Source organism: Emydura macquarii, unplaced genomic scaffold (assembly GCF_026122565.2).
Source record: "Emydura macquarii macquarii isolate MOO-44397 ecotype Brisbane River unplaced genomic scaffold, CSIRO-AGI_Emac_v2 contig_1253, whole genome shotgun sequence".
NCBI lineage: Eukaryota > Metazoa > Chordata > Testudines > Chelidae > Emydura > Emydura macquarii.
Window position 1 is genome coordinate 20,127,836 of NW_027131390.1, and position 17,482 is coordinate 20,145,317.

General features: G+C 42.3%; 1 long non-coding RNA gene across 1 annotated transcript in view; it reads left to right on the forward strand.

The window, feature by feature from the left end:
• LOC137153187 (uncharacterized) overlaps positions 1 to 17,482 on the forward strand; it is an 84,305-nt gene that overhangs the window by 24,622 nt on the left and 42,201 nt on the right. Inside the window, exon 2 of the long non-coding RNA XR_010919716.1 lies at positions 10,526 to 10,570. This is a non-coding gene — a long non-coding RNA (uncharacterized lncRNA). The remainder of the gene's footprint in view (positions 1 to 10,525; positions 10,571 to 17,482) is intronic.

Sequence of the window (17,482 nt, forward strand, 5' to 3'; positions counted from 1 at the left end):
TTGGAAATGGGGGGCAAGAGTAGGAGGTACACCGAAAGAAGTGACTTACCACAGTCACCAAGGAAGACTTATGCCAGAGTCGGAACTAGAACCTGTAATATCTGTATTCACTCCTATCATACACTGCCATGACGGTGGGTCCATTCTCATAGAGCTACACCTTGGATCACTGAAGTTCATCACAGAGCTCCCAGTGACTCCAAATAGAATCAGAATTGTTTTTTTCAGGATTGCCTAGGAAGACACAAAAAAGCAGCAGGGGACTAATGTATGAAAAAATCCACCAGGTCCTGAGAGATTAGAGAGCAACCCACAAGCAGCTAGCCTGTGCAAAGAAATAGATAAACACATTTGAGCTAAGCATGGTGTTTGTGAAGGGAGTAGGAGGAAGCAGACTGTGTTAAGAAGGAAAGGGAAATGCAAAGGGTCAGAGCATTGGGGCAGATGGGAGTATGAGGAAGGAGTAGAGTTATAAAAGAAGGGAAGGGTGTGGGAGTAGAAGGAAAAAATGGGACAACAGATGGAGGTAAAAGGGAGTGGGAGCAAAGTGAAGAATGAAATATGGTAAGGTAGGAATGTGAAAAGGGAAGGAAGGGGATAAGAGCTGAATGAAGGTAAGGGAGAACAGAGAAGAAGATGCAACTTTTACTGCGGGTGGTCTCTCAAGCACCCATAATACCAACCATGGGGCTTTGCCAATCTCAGTTGTCAAAACAAAAAGGGAGAATTCCAATCTAGTCTCCTGAGATTTAGTCTGTTGCTCTGAATCTTTCCTTTTGCCTTTCAGTTCCCAAGAGAGGGAGCAAAGGACTTAAAAGTCATTAAAAAAATTAAAATACTTGGTCTCTTCCAGGGTTAGTTTGAAGGCTCATTTAATAGGAAAACAGTGTATTTAATCCACAAGCCTATTAAGACAAAAGACACAGCAGGACTTAATCTGTCAGGCAGAGAATAAACTTGCTAATAAACCTCTAATTCTCACTATAATCCAAAGATGCTAAATTCTTTTTTTTTTTTTAAGTCAAGTTTTTCTACACTAGAAAAAGACATTTTTTCTAGTTTTAATTTAGTGCAATAGTAAAATGTTCACAAGGAGTCTAACCCTGCTCCTGCTGTTGTTAATGGTGGCTTTGCTACTGGCTGCAGTGGTGGCAGGATCAGACTCTTGAGAGAGAGGTTTTGTTTTCATATGGGTATAGACTAACTCCCCACCCAATCACAGACAAAAAAAATAAATAAAACAGAGACAATAAACTTTTCTTTTTGAATGGACCATTTTCTTCTCTCACTTATATCAGCTTTACTTTGCTGTCTTCACATTCTGCTGTACTCTGGTGTAGGGTAAGTGAGAGGAGAACCAGGCCTTGAAGACTACCTAACTCATCATTTTGTCCTTTTGTCTCATTTATATTTGTCCTAGTGTGTGTATGTTTAGTCAGGCTTCAATCCATTCTTGGCATCTGGATACCCTCTTTCATATACTGAGGCACATGCTGTCCACTGTGCAGACTTTGGTAACTCCTCAGTTCAAAGGCTGTGGCTGTGTCTCAGGGGCCAATTGCATGTGCTTTCTTCAGAAGGTGAGAAATAGAGTGATTTGGTTCTCTCTCTGAGCTGTCAAATAAGGATTAAGGAGCAGAGGGTGGGACTCCCAAGAGATTTTTGTGCAATTCCCTGTCTGATGGAAGATCCCTGCCTTGCATAGTTATTAATTTAATGGATACATTTGTACAGAGTAGCAGCTGTTCTGAATATAGTGATGATTTCTCTCAAGTTGTATTTGTCCCCATGCAAGGAGTGAAGAGAATGAACACTGCACTGTGGCATCTATCAATATTTTATAACATCCTACTTGTTCTCTTCTTTCCTACAAAGATCTATGATTTGTCAAAAGATCATTAATATTTTTCCTCTCTTATAATTTCATAAATTTGAACATAAAAATTGTTTACCACTTTCCCCTTGGTTGCCTGCGTGCAGATGATGGTTTGCTGTTGTAGAGTTAGTTGCTAGGGTTAAGGGCACTGTAGCTGGGAGGTGTGGCCACCCTCCGAGATTGACACTGAGGGAGGGCTATCCACCTCCTGGTGGGTGGAACCCAGAAGTCCATGCCCACCATAGGGGCAGGAGAGGAACTGGAAGTGTAAGAGGCAGGCCTGGTAACTCAGTTGAGCAGCAGATGCTGAGGGAGATAAACGCCTCCTGCCTGCCCCTGAGCTCGCCAGAGATGCCTGCCATTCCAGCGACAACCCCAAACTACCAGAGTCACCAGAGATGCCCGATGCTGAGGAAGTGCTTGGGTTACCACTGGCTATGTACCCCAAGGACAACCCTGGGACTCAGGTACACCTTGGGACGAGGTATGAAGAAGCCCAGGGATAGCTGACCACATTCCAGTTGTGGTCGTCCTGGTCGATGTGTTTTGGCCAGAGCCCCGCCGACCCAGTGGTGGAGCACTCCACCACTGTTAGGGCCCTGAGTTGGTATGCAGTGGAGTCAGGTCGGCCTGTGTCCCCCTACCCTCTGCCTGCCACACCACCCCTAGTGCGGCAGACACCGCCACTGGGCCAGGAGGCCTATATCCAGGTTCATCCCCTTTGCTAGTGCTTGCCTGCCCCGCCCTGCCTGAGGGCCACAGGCTCTAGACTGCTTGTTTGCCCCATCCCGCCTGAGGACTGTGGCCTGTGACTTTGGGGCTGCCATACTTGGCTGGGGAGTCCCAAGAACTGCTAATCTCCCCTCCGTCAACCCTGAGGACGTAGCAGCCAGGACGTGTGATCTCCCTCTAAGATGGACACTGAGGGAGAGCCGCCATCTCCCACCCACGCCTAAGTTTGTCTACAGGCACTAAACCTTTTTTTATTTTTAAAAGGGAAAAAAGTTTTTTCTCTCTCACACAGGCCCATAATGAAATTTTATATGGCGGTTGTGGATAAAGATCCTGTTTTCATGCAAATAAGAAAGAAGGGAAATAAAAAGACCATGTACTGCAAAGCCAGGCTTGCTTCTAACTAGATGGCTTTAGATAGACTTCCTTGATTGTTCTTTAACTGAGCCATAGACATAAGCTACAGGATGCTAAAGAATAAGAAAAATGAGGAGAGACGTGTGGGCTTCAGCAGAGCATTCAATCCAACAGGTTTACTGGGAATTTGTTTGCCTTTAAATTTCAAAGAGTTCTCTAGACAATTTAATTTAAAGCTCCATTACACTCTCAAAATCTTCATTTGTGTCTCATTCAGTAATGATTTTCTTCCCCTTATGATCCAATTTGAGGTTTCCTTTTCTAGAAAATAAAGTTGATAAATTATATCAACTTATTACATTTTGCACATTAAACAGGTGAATTTCCATCTTAAGACTGTATGAAAACTGCTATTTTAGAAATCCTACCATTAGGTGGCAATTAGAAGGGAATGAGTTATGGCACAATCACTGAATAAAATGCTGATAAATCCTACAGATCTGAAACAGTGATCTGACAATTCAGTTCTCATTGGAGCAAATGTTAACTCTGTGCCCTCTTTGTAGTTAAGGATGATCTTGGTTGCAGCAGAGAGCCAAAGTAATTCCATTACTTCAGAAGTCAGGATTCAAGGAGTCCCTGCAGTAAGTGTGAACCCACCACTGCCTCAGAAGGGGTTCCTTCACTCCAGTTCATAAAGGAGCTTTAGGGGTGGAGGAAGACTGGCAGATCCATGAGTACACAGTCTAGTGCAGTGGTTCTCAATGTACCCCTGGGGGTACGTCAGCTCATCTAGATCAATGTTTCTTAACCTGGGGATTGCAACCCCCAAAGGGGTTGTGGAATGGGTTTAAGGGAGTCACAAGTGCAAGGCTGATGTTGGGGGTGCCAAACAGGGCAACTGCCTGGGGCCTCACAGCACAGGGGGCCCCAGAAAGCTAAGTTACATGCTTCAGCCCCATGTGGCGGGGTTCAGGCTTCAGGGGCACAAAAGTCTGAAAAGACAGGGGACAGAGCTCAGCCACTACTGGGGTTACTTCACAGATAGAGTGGCTCTGCCAACAGTCTATTAAGAGAGAGAGTGGTTCACCCATATAACCGTGGTTGGGAAGGGGAGGTCCAGGCCTGAGAATTCATTGGTCCTACAGCCCCATTGAGAGGGATGTAAACAGGACTGTTAAAAAGTTGGGGGAAATGCTCAATTTCTTTCATTTCTTCCCCCCCCTTTCCCTGCCCATGGTTACACCTATTGGGGGAGAGGCCCCAGTATCTCTCCCCTGTACTCCGGCTGTATGTATAAACAAAGATTTAGCCAGCTGTGGCTACAAAGATGATCAGAAGCTATCAATCTCTTTAGGACTTTTATTTTAGATTCACAGTTTGATAGGAGAGAGAGTTGCCTAGAGGTTATAACAAAGGTCCAACTACTCTTTCATTCTATTCCTGGTTGTCAGGCCTACTGGTCAGAGCCAGAGTCAGAGTCTGAATGCCAGAGTCAAGGGTGAAGACAGTTAAAACCAGGGCTGAGGGTCAGAACCATAGTCAGAGAAGGTAGGAGCAGAGCTGGTTCACAGGAAGGAGAGAGGCTGGGACAGGACTGGAACAAGGCCAGGATCTAGGCTGGAGCGAGGCTGGGTGCAGGCCAGGATCTAGGCAGGAGCAGTGGAGGTGCAAGGCAGGAGCATGGCTTGGAGTGAGGCAAGCACAGGGAGGCAGCGGACATGTGCACTGAGCAACTAGCAAGCTACTGCTGCTGTTGGGCTTAAGAACCGGCCTGCTGTTTCCTTAGCCAATCAGTCAGGTAGTCCATCAGGCAGCTGAGCTGACTTGTTAGGCCACTGGGAGACTGAGCAGGCCCGCCTGCAGGGCCTTATTCCTGACATTGGGTCTGCTACAGATTGTGTGACCTCCCTTTTCCTCCATCTGTAAAATGGGGATAACAATATTTCCCTACTGGCATTTTAAGAGTTAATTTAGGGCATGTAAAGCACTTTGAGATCCTCTAATAGAAGCTGCCAGAGATGGGTATATTTATTTTGCTATCACAAAGCATTCAGTAACACAAGCATGTCTTCCTCTATTCGTTCTTTGCCAGTCTTCAGGGTGAACTGTTTTTTGTTGTTAGCCAGTAAGTAGAAGTTTTATTTTTCATTCATCTGTCAGATCAATGATGTCCACCTAATGATGCTGATGAAGTTATGCAACTTGCACAGATAAAGCAGCTGTACAGATAAGCCTTGTCCTTTTTGGGGCATTGTTATTTACTAGCTAAGACATGCCACTGGCATTGCACGTAGGATGTGTCCTATGCAGAGAAAAAAACCCCAACACACACACACTAAAACAATGTGAATGATAATTCATCTACAAAGGCAGAGGGCCAAATCCTGCTTTCAGCTTCATTAGAGAAAATATGTAGTAACTCCACTATAATCAATACACTACTATACATTCAGAGTCAATGTACTGATATTTGACCCTAATAGGTTGAAAACCACTGATTTACAGCTAGCTAAATATAAATGCTATCTGCCCTGTTTGGGAGAATATTTACAGCAGACCCTATAGAATTCTGCCTCTGCTGTGTGACTGATTTCTACAGCAATGTTAATTAAATTCTGTGGTAATTTGGTGACTGAGTGTATGTCTACACTACAGCAACACAACCACGATACTGCACCTTTGCTACTGTGGTGTAAACACGTGCTATAGTACGTCATTATAGTTAATCCACCCCCTTGAGAGGTGGAAGAGTTCTACTGTGTCTATACCGGGGTTTAGATCGACTTAACTATGACTCTTAGGAGTGTGAACTTTTCACACTCCTGAGCAATGTAGTAGGTCAACCTAAGTTTTATGTGTAGACTAGGCTTAAGAAAGAACTACATTGCTTGGTAGGATAATAGAAAGAAGAGAGATTCTAGCAAGAGGTTTAAACATGGCAGATTTCATTGAATGCCAGAATACCAAGTAGAATTGAAGTTTGGGATGCATTTGTGAACCAGCAGTGATTCACTCATAATTTGTTGATATCTAAAAACCTTTAATCAAAACTAGATCTGAACATTTTTGCCCAACCGCATGTTGAAAGCTGCAAAGCTCAAGTCTGCTGTTCTATTGGATAGGTCTCAGGAGTGCAATATGCCTGTGACTGTGCCTGGTGTGGGTCAGAGCTGAGAATGCCAAATTCAGGACAGACTGATTAAAAACAGGGCAGGTTGTTCTTTAACCTGGTGGTTTGTTCTTTAATTAGATTTCACCAAGCCAGTAACATAAGTGAGCTCCTGTATCACCACACTGGTTACCAGAAGCTACAACACAGTCCCCAGAGGCAATCCAGCTCCTATCACCAGACATCTGGTCTTTAATCTGATTTTCAGTAACTTCTCATGATAATCATACATAAGGTTCTTCTAATCCCAAAGGATCAGCCACTCCCCCATGTCTGTGTGTGTATGTATGTGTGTCTGTGTGTGTATGTGTATACACACACACACACAATAATCTTACCAAATACCATGCTGTAGTCAATTCCTTTAGTAAAACTATAACTAAAGGTTAATTAATAAAAAGCCACAACAAAAGAAGCGTTTCCTTTAACCATTTAAAAACCATGTACATTACAAGTAATTTCTGAGTCTGTAGATCAGGTTCATAGTAGTGATGGTAAGTCTGCTAGCCTGCAAAAAGTCTCTCTGGATCACCCAAACGGATTGGAGGTCATCAGTCTTTTTGTCCAAAGCTTCCCTTTTCTAGAAAATCATAGTCCAGAGGAGAGGAATAGGACAGAAGACAAAAAAGTGATATCACAGTCTCCTTTTATACTTTCAGCCCAAGTGCATGGGAAGTTACAGGCAAAAGATTTGAGTCTTAGATCATATGTCTTTACATGCCTTGCTGAATCATGGGGCAGCCATTTCCTCACTACTCTCTGAAAGATCTCCAGGAGGGGCTCACTGGGTGAGCTGGTTGTCCTTAATGAGGCCATCGAACAGGCTGACTAGCCTTGATGCAAATCTGTCTTGGGGCGTCACCCAAGAAAACAACATGTTTAAGAACAGCCATATTGGGTCAGATCAATGGTCCATCTAGCCAAATTTGAGATGCAAATATTCATAACTTCATATACAGGGATGATGGATAGATTTAAACAGGATAATAATACTTATCAGTCTACAACTTTTCCATTGATACCTCACATGACATACTGTGTACAAGATGTATTGCAGTTTTGTAACAGTGGTGGCTGTATTAGTGTAACTAGTTATCTTCCTTTTTACACAGCATCAAAACGGCCACTAGGTTTCAGCTTCTGCTTCTAGCTTCATGTTCCCACAGAACAACATTTCCATGCAAATCAGAATGAACCACACAAATTCAGATGTGGTTAGGACCTACTTCAGAGCTGGAAGGGTGTGGGAAGGGGAACTTCTCTGACTCAATCCAAACCTGAAAGCATGACCCATTTCTGTGAACCTGTTTCTAATGCATCTGAGAAGGGTTAGCTCAGCTCAAGTCCTTCCTTCCAGTCACCACTTCTAATTGCTATCCCACAGCACATCTCTAGTCAAACATCTATTTAAATATGACCAAAAGTACTATTGCCTCCATAAAAGGCTGAAAACATAGAATCATAGGACTGGAAGGGACCTAGAGAGGTCATCTAATCTAGTCCCCTGCACTTATGGCAGGACTAAGTATTTAAAATCCAAAAACAGGAGCAGTTGGACTAGGGCAGAGGCATGCAAGAAGTAGGGGGCAATGGGTGTGTGATGCTAGCAAACCAGCGCAGGTTACAATCAACAGGCCAAGGAACCTGCGCCTCACACTGTTTGCTGCAGTGAATTGCCCGTAGAGAATGAGGGATAAAAGGTATTAATAGGAATCCATGTAGGCTGTGAGGTCAGTGTGCTGCTTGGGGATGCTGGTGCATGGTGCATCTTCACTAATAAATCAGGATCATTATCGTGTCAGGGAAGAGAGAAAAAACCCAGAGTAAAGGCATCTGGTGTGAGTTATGTCTCTGAGCTTGAGCTCTCCATCTTCCTGAAGTACTTGCTTCCACTAAACCTCACAGTTCACCAGCAGCCATTAATCCAGAGCACACCTGCTAGAAAGCTGATATTGGGCCAAGTAAAATATTTCTTGTCTCTGACAGGTTGAATTTTTTAAATATGTATTTGCTGTAAGGAGTCAGAGTCCAGAAGTGGTCAGAGCTGCTCAGCAGAATCCATGGGTATCTGTGTCAATAGCAGGGGGAAAAATTCAGGCCAGCTTGCTCTTCATAACAAGTTAGAATATGCCCCTTTGCTGGCAGCCAAAAGGATAAATAAAGGAAGGAATTACAATTGCTGGGTAGTGGGGCTAGATTACAGCAACAACATGTGCCTCTATATAGTGACCCGTTCATCCAGTTTCATTCGGCAAGGATAATGCCATCATCTTATTATTTGGAATGTGTACAACCCATGGCAGTAGGTGTGTTTTGAACACAGGTCTGCTCATCCATGTAGAATGGTGTATACTAAATGAACATATGTAGCAGCTGGGCCGGATCTGAAGCTCTGGCTCTCAAATTGCCCTGCTTTGCACTCAACTTGTTTTGAAGAATGAGGATGGGCGGCTGGATACATAAATGAAATATCATCCTAGAAATGTTGATTTGCAAAGCTGTCACGGCCAATGTTCTTAAGGAGCTGAGATAGAAATGGATGTACTGGATGTTTACCAAAACATACCATCTGAATAATGCATAGGAGTGAATCTCACACACAGATTTCTTTACCCTTTTCCTCCCATTAGAACTACCCTAGGCAGCATAACACCAAAGGCTCCTTGGAGTTTTGACACAAACAATCTCAGTTGCAGTTTAAAGCTTTCTGGACCCCGTTAGCTGCTTCCAATCTACAACAGGAGTTCTCAAACTTTTTTTTTCTGGGACCCCCTTTGAAAATACTTCAGGCTGTGATGATATCCCCCCCCCCCCATGCTATGCCACCCATACCCTATGCCATAGTACCCTTACTTCTGCACTGCTGTTGGGGGCGGCACTGCCTTCAGAGCACCCAGCCAGCAGCCGCTGCTCTCCAGCCACCCATATCCGAAGGGCTCTGGCTGTAAGCCATGCATGGGGCTGACAGACACAGCCACAGCATGCAGGGGGGCTGACAACTCGTGATCCTCCCATAATAATCTTGCAACCCATTGAGGGATCCTGATCCCCAGTTTGAGAACCCCTGCTCTAAAACAATAGCCAACTGACCTTTGCTTAAGAGGAGAGATTATTTTGGACTCAATAAATAAACAAATTGAAATGAAAATCCCAAAGTAGGTGGTTCCAGAGGAGCTTCTATGGAAGCATAAAACAAGCCACTGAGGATTTGAATTTTGGTCCCTGAACTGTTAGGAAGTGAGATGAGGCTGGAGTGCCATATAATGTTGCAGGACAGCCTGATTTGATTTTAATCATGAGACCAAAGTCAGCTTTCTTACACCAGTGTGACCTAAAACTCAGGATGTATTGTGATTAAAATAAATAACTAAATTAAATAAAAGCTACAGGTACCTAGTGAATCATGGGACCAGGAAAGAGACACAGATTTTTGCCTTTAGGTCAAATCCTGTCCATGACTATTGAGTAAAAACCATGACCATATACTAGCAGTTTGGCCAGCGTGAGTTGAGTGTGTGGATCCTGTCACTAGTGACAGAATTACATAAGAAAATGCATCACCAAAACTGGCAACCCTTAGCAGAGAGGCCAATGACTGAATGGGGTGTGCACTGAACTCCTCCCTTATCCCTAAAGGTCAGAGAGGGCAGTGTGGGAGGGTTTACACTGCTGCTGTCCATGCTAAAGATGTTCTGTGACCATGTCAAAGACCTTAATCTCCAGGTTAATCTTCAGGCAGACACCTTTCACTAGCCTTTAAATTTCCTTCCAAAAACAAAGTCAAGATGATTAAAAACACCGTGGCAATCCCAAATTCATTCATTTCCCCTAAATCCCAAACTCGGTAGAGACTGAATTTATTTTATCTGAAACTCCAGTTATCCAAATGTTTTGGATCTCCCCTCAGACGTTCAGATGATGGGCCTAATTTTCTGTCTCACTGCACTTTGTGTAGTCATTTACACCAGTGCAAACAGTACCAAACCTGATTACACGAGGTTTGGAGCAACAGCGAATTGGGCCCAGTGAGTTTACGTATAAATAACATCTGGCAGCTCAGATTGTTGGAACTATTGGCTGCTAAGAGTCATGAGCTCTCCTGTACCCATCTGCATCTACTACAGTTTTTCTTTTAATTTCATAGAGCTAAAATATAGTAAGAACCTGTCACCCAGGTAGTTTAATATTAGACACACTAACCCTTTTACATCAACAGGCACAGATATTATGGTGGGAGGTACTGAATAAGAACCAGGGTAGTTAAGTATGTGCTATGAATAGGCATATAGTATCTTTCCACTGTGATTCTTAAAGCACGGTACAAATAAAATAATTCTCACTTCTAGTCTACCACACAGTGAGTGTATGTATTTATTCTCCCTTTATAGATGAGGAAATCAAAGCTACATCTATGGCAGAGCGAGGAAGAAAACGTGAGTCTCTTTATTCTTAGCTCCCTGCTCTGACTACACACTCTAGACACACCCCTTTCTTAAAACACATTTTGCAAATATACATTTTACCTTCTTGTTTCCACAAATTGGACGTAAGATTTTAAAAACTGGTTCCGCCTGGATTGTCACTATGGGGCCCAATCCTGCAACTTTCCATCAACTTTATTGGAACTATTCGCCAGAGAAAGGCTTGTATGATTGGAGTTTGAAAGAAAGAACTTGATCTTGTAGTCAGAGAACGAACTCTAATAAAGTGGATGAGGGACTGTACAACACAGGAAGCAGATTCACTTAGCCAGTAAAACAACTGTCTGGTTACAGGTCATCTTGATATTTCAGGTTCCAAAGTACAGTATAACTGGGACCCTGTTCAGAAAACTGATATGCTACTCATTCCATTAAAATAAAAGCAGATCACTGTTTTTATTTTGAATTGAAATCTGGATCAAATTTGCTTTCCTTTTTTTTTTTTATGTCCAAACTACTGTGGATTTAATCATTCCCATATAGCCACTGCAATCTGTAAGGGTGCACACACAGGTCCATAGTTAGCCCTAAAAGTTGCTGAGCTAGTGAAGTTCCCCCAAAAAGCAGGTGTGTGTAGAATATGGAATAAAAGTGCTGGAGTTTATCTTTGAGTGGCTAAAACTTATCTGTGTAAGAGCAGGCATAGCCCTATAGATCATAAATGCTGCAAATACTAACACTTTGTTATGAAATAACCACTGCGGCATGATCACTTATTTTCCTGTCGCAGACTACTGCTCACTGGTAGTCAATGTCATAAGAGCAAACAAGGTTTCCATCAACTATACAGTTTCTATTTAAAAGAAGAAAACACAGAACATTTCACTGCTGTGCTATTATTTCTGGATTAATTTAGTGGTTAAGCTAATTTATAATGGGAATGGTTGGGGGAGGTGGGACAATGTTTCTAAACTTAATTGTGTTTCTGGAATTCTTTATCAAAGGCATTTAGGTCTAAATTTAAAACCACTTTGCATCAGCTCCTTCTCCTTCTCCCTATTCCCATATCCTTCCAAATAATATATAATAAATAATACCGCTCTGATGATGTTCCAGGAAGTACCACGATCAGAAGGTGGGGTTTCCTAAAATGGCAGCTAAGGACACATACCATTTGCCTTGGCCGTTGAAGTTGTGGACCTAAATGCATTCAGTCTGAATGTTGTTTGTGACTTTTGATGGACGTTATTTGAGCTTTAAAACAGATATTCTGCTAGCACCATCCTCTGAATCTCTCAATGTGTTTCCAAGCCCTTTGTTTGACTGCAGATTTAAATTGTAAGCTCCACAGGGCATAGACTAGATCTTCCTTACTGTCTTGTACAGAGGTGAGAACACGGTTGGCACTTAACAAATAATTAATACCACAGGAACAGGACCATGCAAGCGCAATCTGATGCAGAAACATTAGTGGTTATATTGTAGTTCGTGTTTCTCCCACAAAAGCATGATATATAGACAGAGAGAATGTCTCCACTTTAAATCAAGGTTGTATTTCAGCATCAACCCAGCAATATCCTTATTGACTTCTGTGCTGTATAATTGAAAAAAGTCCTAAAATTATGTAAGCAGCATTGGAGTGCTGGGCTAGGCAGGTGAGCTGAAGCCAGATAAAAGCACAGGAACACGCTAATGTAATGTGTATATTCTGTGATTTCCCTCTAATTTTTAGTCTTGTGTGCTGTATCCTCAATGATGCCAGAGCTCAGGTTTAAAACCTATGAGAACAGCATCTCCCTCTCATTCCATCTCTCCTTTCATTCACTCCTACCCTCTTTGAATCACTGTCCTTCTTTCTTTTTCTCCATACTCCACACTGATGATCCTTCCTCACTACTTTTCAGTCTCCTTTTTGCTTTCCCTCATACACTTCCTCTTCCTATCTTTCAATCTGTGTATGAGAAAAAGGGTGGGAAAGGGAGCCCACAGGCTTTCCCCACCTCAACCACCAGTACTGGAAGCAGCTGATGGAAAGGGGACTCCTTGAGTCCGTTTACCCTCAGGGCTGCAGTCCTATAAGCAACGTGGCTTTGGGAAAACCTTGCTGTGGACTACATTCTTAGATGTTTTTGCCCCCTCAGATCCGCTGCTCCCTATGACATCTCTGCCCCAACTGCAGCATTTGCTTACATGAAAAAGTAATATCAGTAAAGTATTTCATTTAATTTCTAGTTTATTATAATGTAACTTAGCGGCTAGAAACAAGAAGAGTCAGCTACCCATGGACACTAATGCTCACAGACCCCCTCGTGGTCCAAGGATCATAGTTCAGGAACCACTGTGCTAATAGGTAAACATGCTGTCTAAAAATCTGCCTTCAATGAGAGCAGTGGATTCTCAGCAGCTCATAAACATCTCAAAGTTGAGGATCCAAAATCTGTGACTGCTTCTGAAAACTTAGCTGCAGTTGTTTTGCCATCCACAAAGAGCAACAATGCAGTCACACACACAAATGACTTTACCTTCAGAAAAACTTACTTGTTTTGCTCTAGCACCCAGGGGCCTCGTTGCACTAGGCACCGTGCCCATCCATACAAAAAGAAGGGGCCTGCCCAAACAAGTTTAGTCTAAGAACAGGATTAAATCTAAGATTAAGGGAAAAACCAAAGTAAAGTCTCTGTAAGAGAGCACCGAGCATGTGCATTTCCTACGTAATGGGCTGCAACAACTTGGAGATTGCACACGTTTTTAAGGGCTGGTAGAGTTCTAGAGATGTAAAGATATAAGACACAGAACCAAAGTCATCTAGTTTCAGACTGATGCGCTAAGTGTTACTACTTCACTGCAGTATCCTCCTGTTACTCGTCTCAAAGAGAGATGCCATGTCCAGCCCCCTGCACTGTTATTTCATAATGCCCAAAAATGAAACTGTAGCACATCTTCTGTTGATTCTTACCTTTCTGCTGCTCCTCTGCTTACCAACAGATGTGGAATTTAAGTGGCTGGAGTTACCAGCAGCTTGGGACCCACTGACTGGCTCCAGACTCAGCATATCTATTTTTTTTTTAAATGTATTTCTTTAACAAACCCACTGTGCCTGTTGGTCACAGTGGGGGAAATCTGCTTAAAAAGACAGCTCAGCATTATCTGGCAATTAAAAACAACAGTTAAGATACCTAGTCCCTGTAACCCCAGGCTATTTTGTTGGATATTATCTCTTCAAAGAGGCACTTCTTGCTTTCTAGAGGCTTTATTCCTCCAGGAAAGTGAAAGCAGCTGATCCAATGCTGGTTTGACCAAGGTGTTTTCCACACACAGTTGCTTTCTGAATGACTGCCTGAGTGAAGCATTCAACAGCCTCTGCAGTAGAGCCCAGACTTGCTGTAAATGGTCTTTGATTGTAACAGAACCAGGTTTGCAACTTTTGCAAGTTAATTGACTCACAGCAGTGATGATGATAAACCCTATTTAGGGCTTGATTTAGGACTAAATGAGGCCTAGACCCACCAGCATATTGTCAGCCCCCACCCTTTAGGGTCTCCCCCCCTCTCTCGGCTCTGAGCTTGATCACTGAGAAGGAAGCATTCAGTAGTACCTCCTGCCTGCTTTATATGGCTTTAAAATAGTCTGACTCATGGACTGAGCTGCTGCTCAGGCAATGTGTTACAGACCCTCCAAACCCAGTGTTCCATTCTCAGAAATCAAGACATCTCCTCTGACCTTCAGACCTGGATCTTAAGGCTCTAGCGATGCTACCTTACTCTGCCACCAGCCCGTGCATGGAGTGCTTCTCATTGTCTTTCTGTGCCATTCTCATGCATATATCATAAAGCAAAATGCACACAGTTCTCTGGAGATCAACAATTCAGGCCAAATGTACTGTGGTGGAGCTGGCATGTCACCAAGCATACCAGATACAACTGATCGATGTAACTCCACTGCTACCAAGTGCATCCAGCCTATCCAGCATGCCCCTAGGCCAAACGTACCTCTGGTAGTGGGCACTTTTTGATTCACCAAATTTACTGGGCATGTGTCGTGAATACATCACAAATGCTCCAAAGCATCCGCTGGAATGGACTTTTTAAGCTACCAGACATCTGGTATATATAGTGGAAAGCATCTGCAGTGCTACCAACCATATCAGGTTGTGTCTGTTGAAATATACCTACCACTGTTACAGAATGGATCATGCACTTCCATTGCTACCAAACAGATGGAGTACATCCAAGAGATTGACTCTCCAGTGCTACCAAGTATCCAAGTTATATCCTCTGGCATGCCCCAGGGTGGAGTGTGCCTGCAGAGTATGGGGAGCATGTCTAATGAAATCCACCTCTAGTGATAACCATGCCAGATATTAGAACTGTTTGTAAGATGTGAATGAAACTTTTTATTAAAATTGACAGAATCTAAATGGTTTTTTTTGCAAAAAATTCATTTTTTATTTTTCAGCCAGCTCTGTTGGCTGTTTCCTGATATGATGTTTCAACTGGACTTCCATAAACCACAACAAGTGGTGCAGTGGACTAGAGGATGGGGTGTTATAAAATTTAAATTATAGGTCCCACGATCAAACTGCAGGCCATGTAAAGTGCTCCTTCTGCTCAGTTAGTCAAAGTACATTCATGATAAACTCTGATAAGAATGGGCATTTCACCTTCTAAAAGCAGCTCCTAAATTCCCTAGCTCCCTCTGCACGCTTGTTCTGCACATACCTTTCATTGGAGGAATCATTCACATTGATATTACTAGCTATTAATTAAAATAATTTTGTAGTTCTATTATTTTACATTACATTTTTCCATCCACGAAAAAAAGAAAGATTGAAAGGAAAAAAAGGGTACCTTTTTTATAAAAAGACTCCCCCCACCATATTTTTCTGCATTTATGTCTGATTCTTCCTAAAGAACATTAATTTATACAGGAATAAAGTACTGACAACTGGTCTTCCTTGCAAGCAAGTCTTCTTGAGAAGCTGTCAACAGATGTAGAACAGATATTAATAACCAAAATGCAGTTTCAGCCTAGTGCATTACAGGCAAAAATAAAAGATGGGGTCCCTGCCTTGTGGCCCTTACTATCTAAGCCTTCTAAAGTACACCAAAGACAAAGTGAACTGACAGCGGATGTGGGTAGGTTTGGGCTGGGAAATGGTAAACCAAAGGAGAGTGTGATAGTCACACTGATATTGAGTTATTTATACTGTATGTATGGTCTGGCAATGGATCTTACCTATGTTTGTAAATTGTTATATAAATGAAGGATGCTGCATAAATGTTTTATAATGACAATAATTAATTAAGCCCTTCGGAGTGCTAGAGGAACAGGGAGTGAAAATGAAAAGCTGGGAGTTTTACAAATTTCAAGTTGCATCTTTTTTTTTTTTTTCCACTAGGGAAATTTTCCTTATCAGCTTGTTCATGAAGCTGAGAAAATATAGACTGAATGTTGCATATTAAAAGAATCTATGCATAATCTGATTTCTCAGTGCATAATTCATCTATTAAATCAGGCTCAGGAATGGGGTTTCTGTTGCCTTTGACTAAGATTGATAGTGTTAAAGAGATGAATTCCCACCAGAGACTCTCAGAGTTGCTGTTTAAATTCTGAGATTTCACCTAGGCAAAACTATGCTCCACTCTCAGTAAAATGAATCTCTGAAACCAGATTACTTAGCAAACTAAAACATAGCACAGGGAGACACTGCAAGAGCTCTTTATTGAATAAATGTATTGCAATTGGGGAGGGAGGCTGCTATCACAGCGCTATTAACAAATATGCAGTCAATCTGTCTGCTTCCTTGCTTGTGTGATTGAAGCAATCTGCTACTTTGTTTGCAGTGGTGTATTATTTCAAAAGCTTCTGAGAATAACAAAGATTGTTCAGCAAAAACAACGAGAGTTCTATGGCACTTTAAAGACTAACAAATTTAATTTCAGCAGGCATAAGCTTTTGTGAGCCTCAGCACTCTTCCTCAGATGCAGTATGCAAGTGATAGGAATTTATTAGAAAACAAACTTATTGGGTGGCTAACCTGTACTGGAGACTATGTTAAAAATAACCTCTCTGTACCACATGGGACTTTCTGATTTCTGGAGAAATTACAGAAAAATGCAGTGGACCAGATTCTGCTTTCATTTTCACTGCTATAAATCAGGAGTAACTTCATGGCCTTAAATGCACTGAGTCTGGCTTTATACTGATGTCACCCAGATCAGAATTTGGCCCAGTGCCTCTGCTTTATACGTGCTGTGGTGTGTCAAAAAGGTGCTATTCTGCACCTGCTATTTACAATCTTCTCTACAGTGTCACAAGAACAATGCTTTCCAGAAATGTTTTTTTTGCTTTTTAAAATCTGACACAGTGCAGGTTACATTGAGATTTTGATTCTGATATTGGGTGCCCTCAAGGAGGTGATGAAGCCGTAACTATAGAGCAGTTACTGCAGTTACTAACATGTAGTTAGCCATAACTAACTCCATGAACTTCACTAGGTTTACCCACCATAAAACTGAAATAATGCAATGATGAATCAGGCCCATAGTCTTTAGCAGCACTTGAACTGAATTTTAGCGGACAGCCTATACAGTGGAGGCCTGGGATCACTGAGTGTCTAAACGCTATAAAAAAAAAAAAAGGAGTGGGGGTGGACATAGTTCTACCACACTAACCCTTCATTAGTAGGTTAAGGTAATTCCGGTAGGTTGAGATAGTTCTGTCTTGTTGTAAGTTGCTTCTTGCTGTCAAACTAGTGTCATGGGAACTTTTAATGAGAAGTTGTTCTCACTCTAGCCTGGTGCAGAGGTGTCTGCTATGAAGCAAGTGAGACAATCCATCCATCCATCCATCTGTTCTTAAAGTGCAGCATCCCAGAATAGATGATGAAACCAGTCAAATAATTCTATGCACACCAAAAAATGT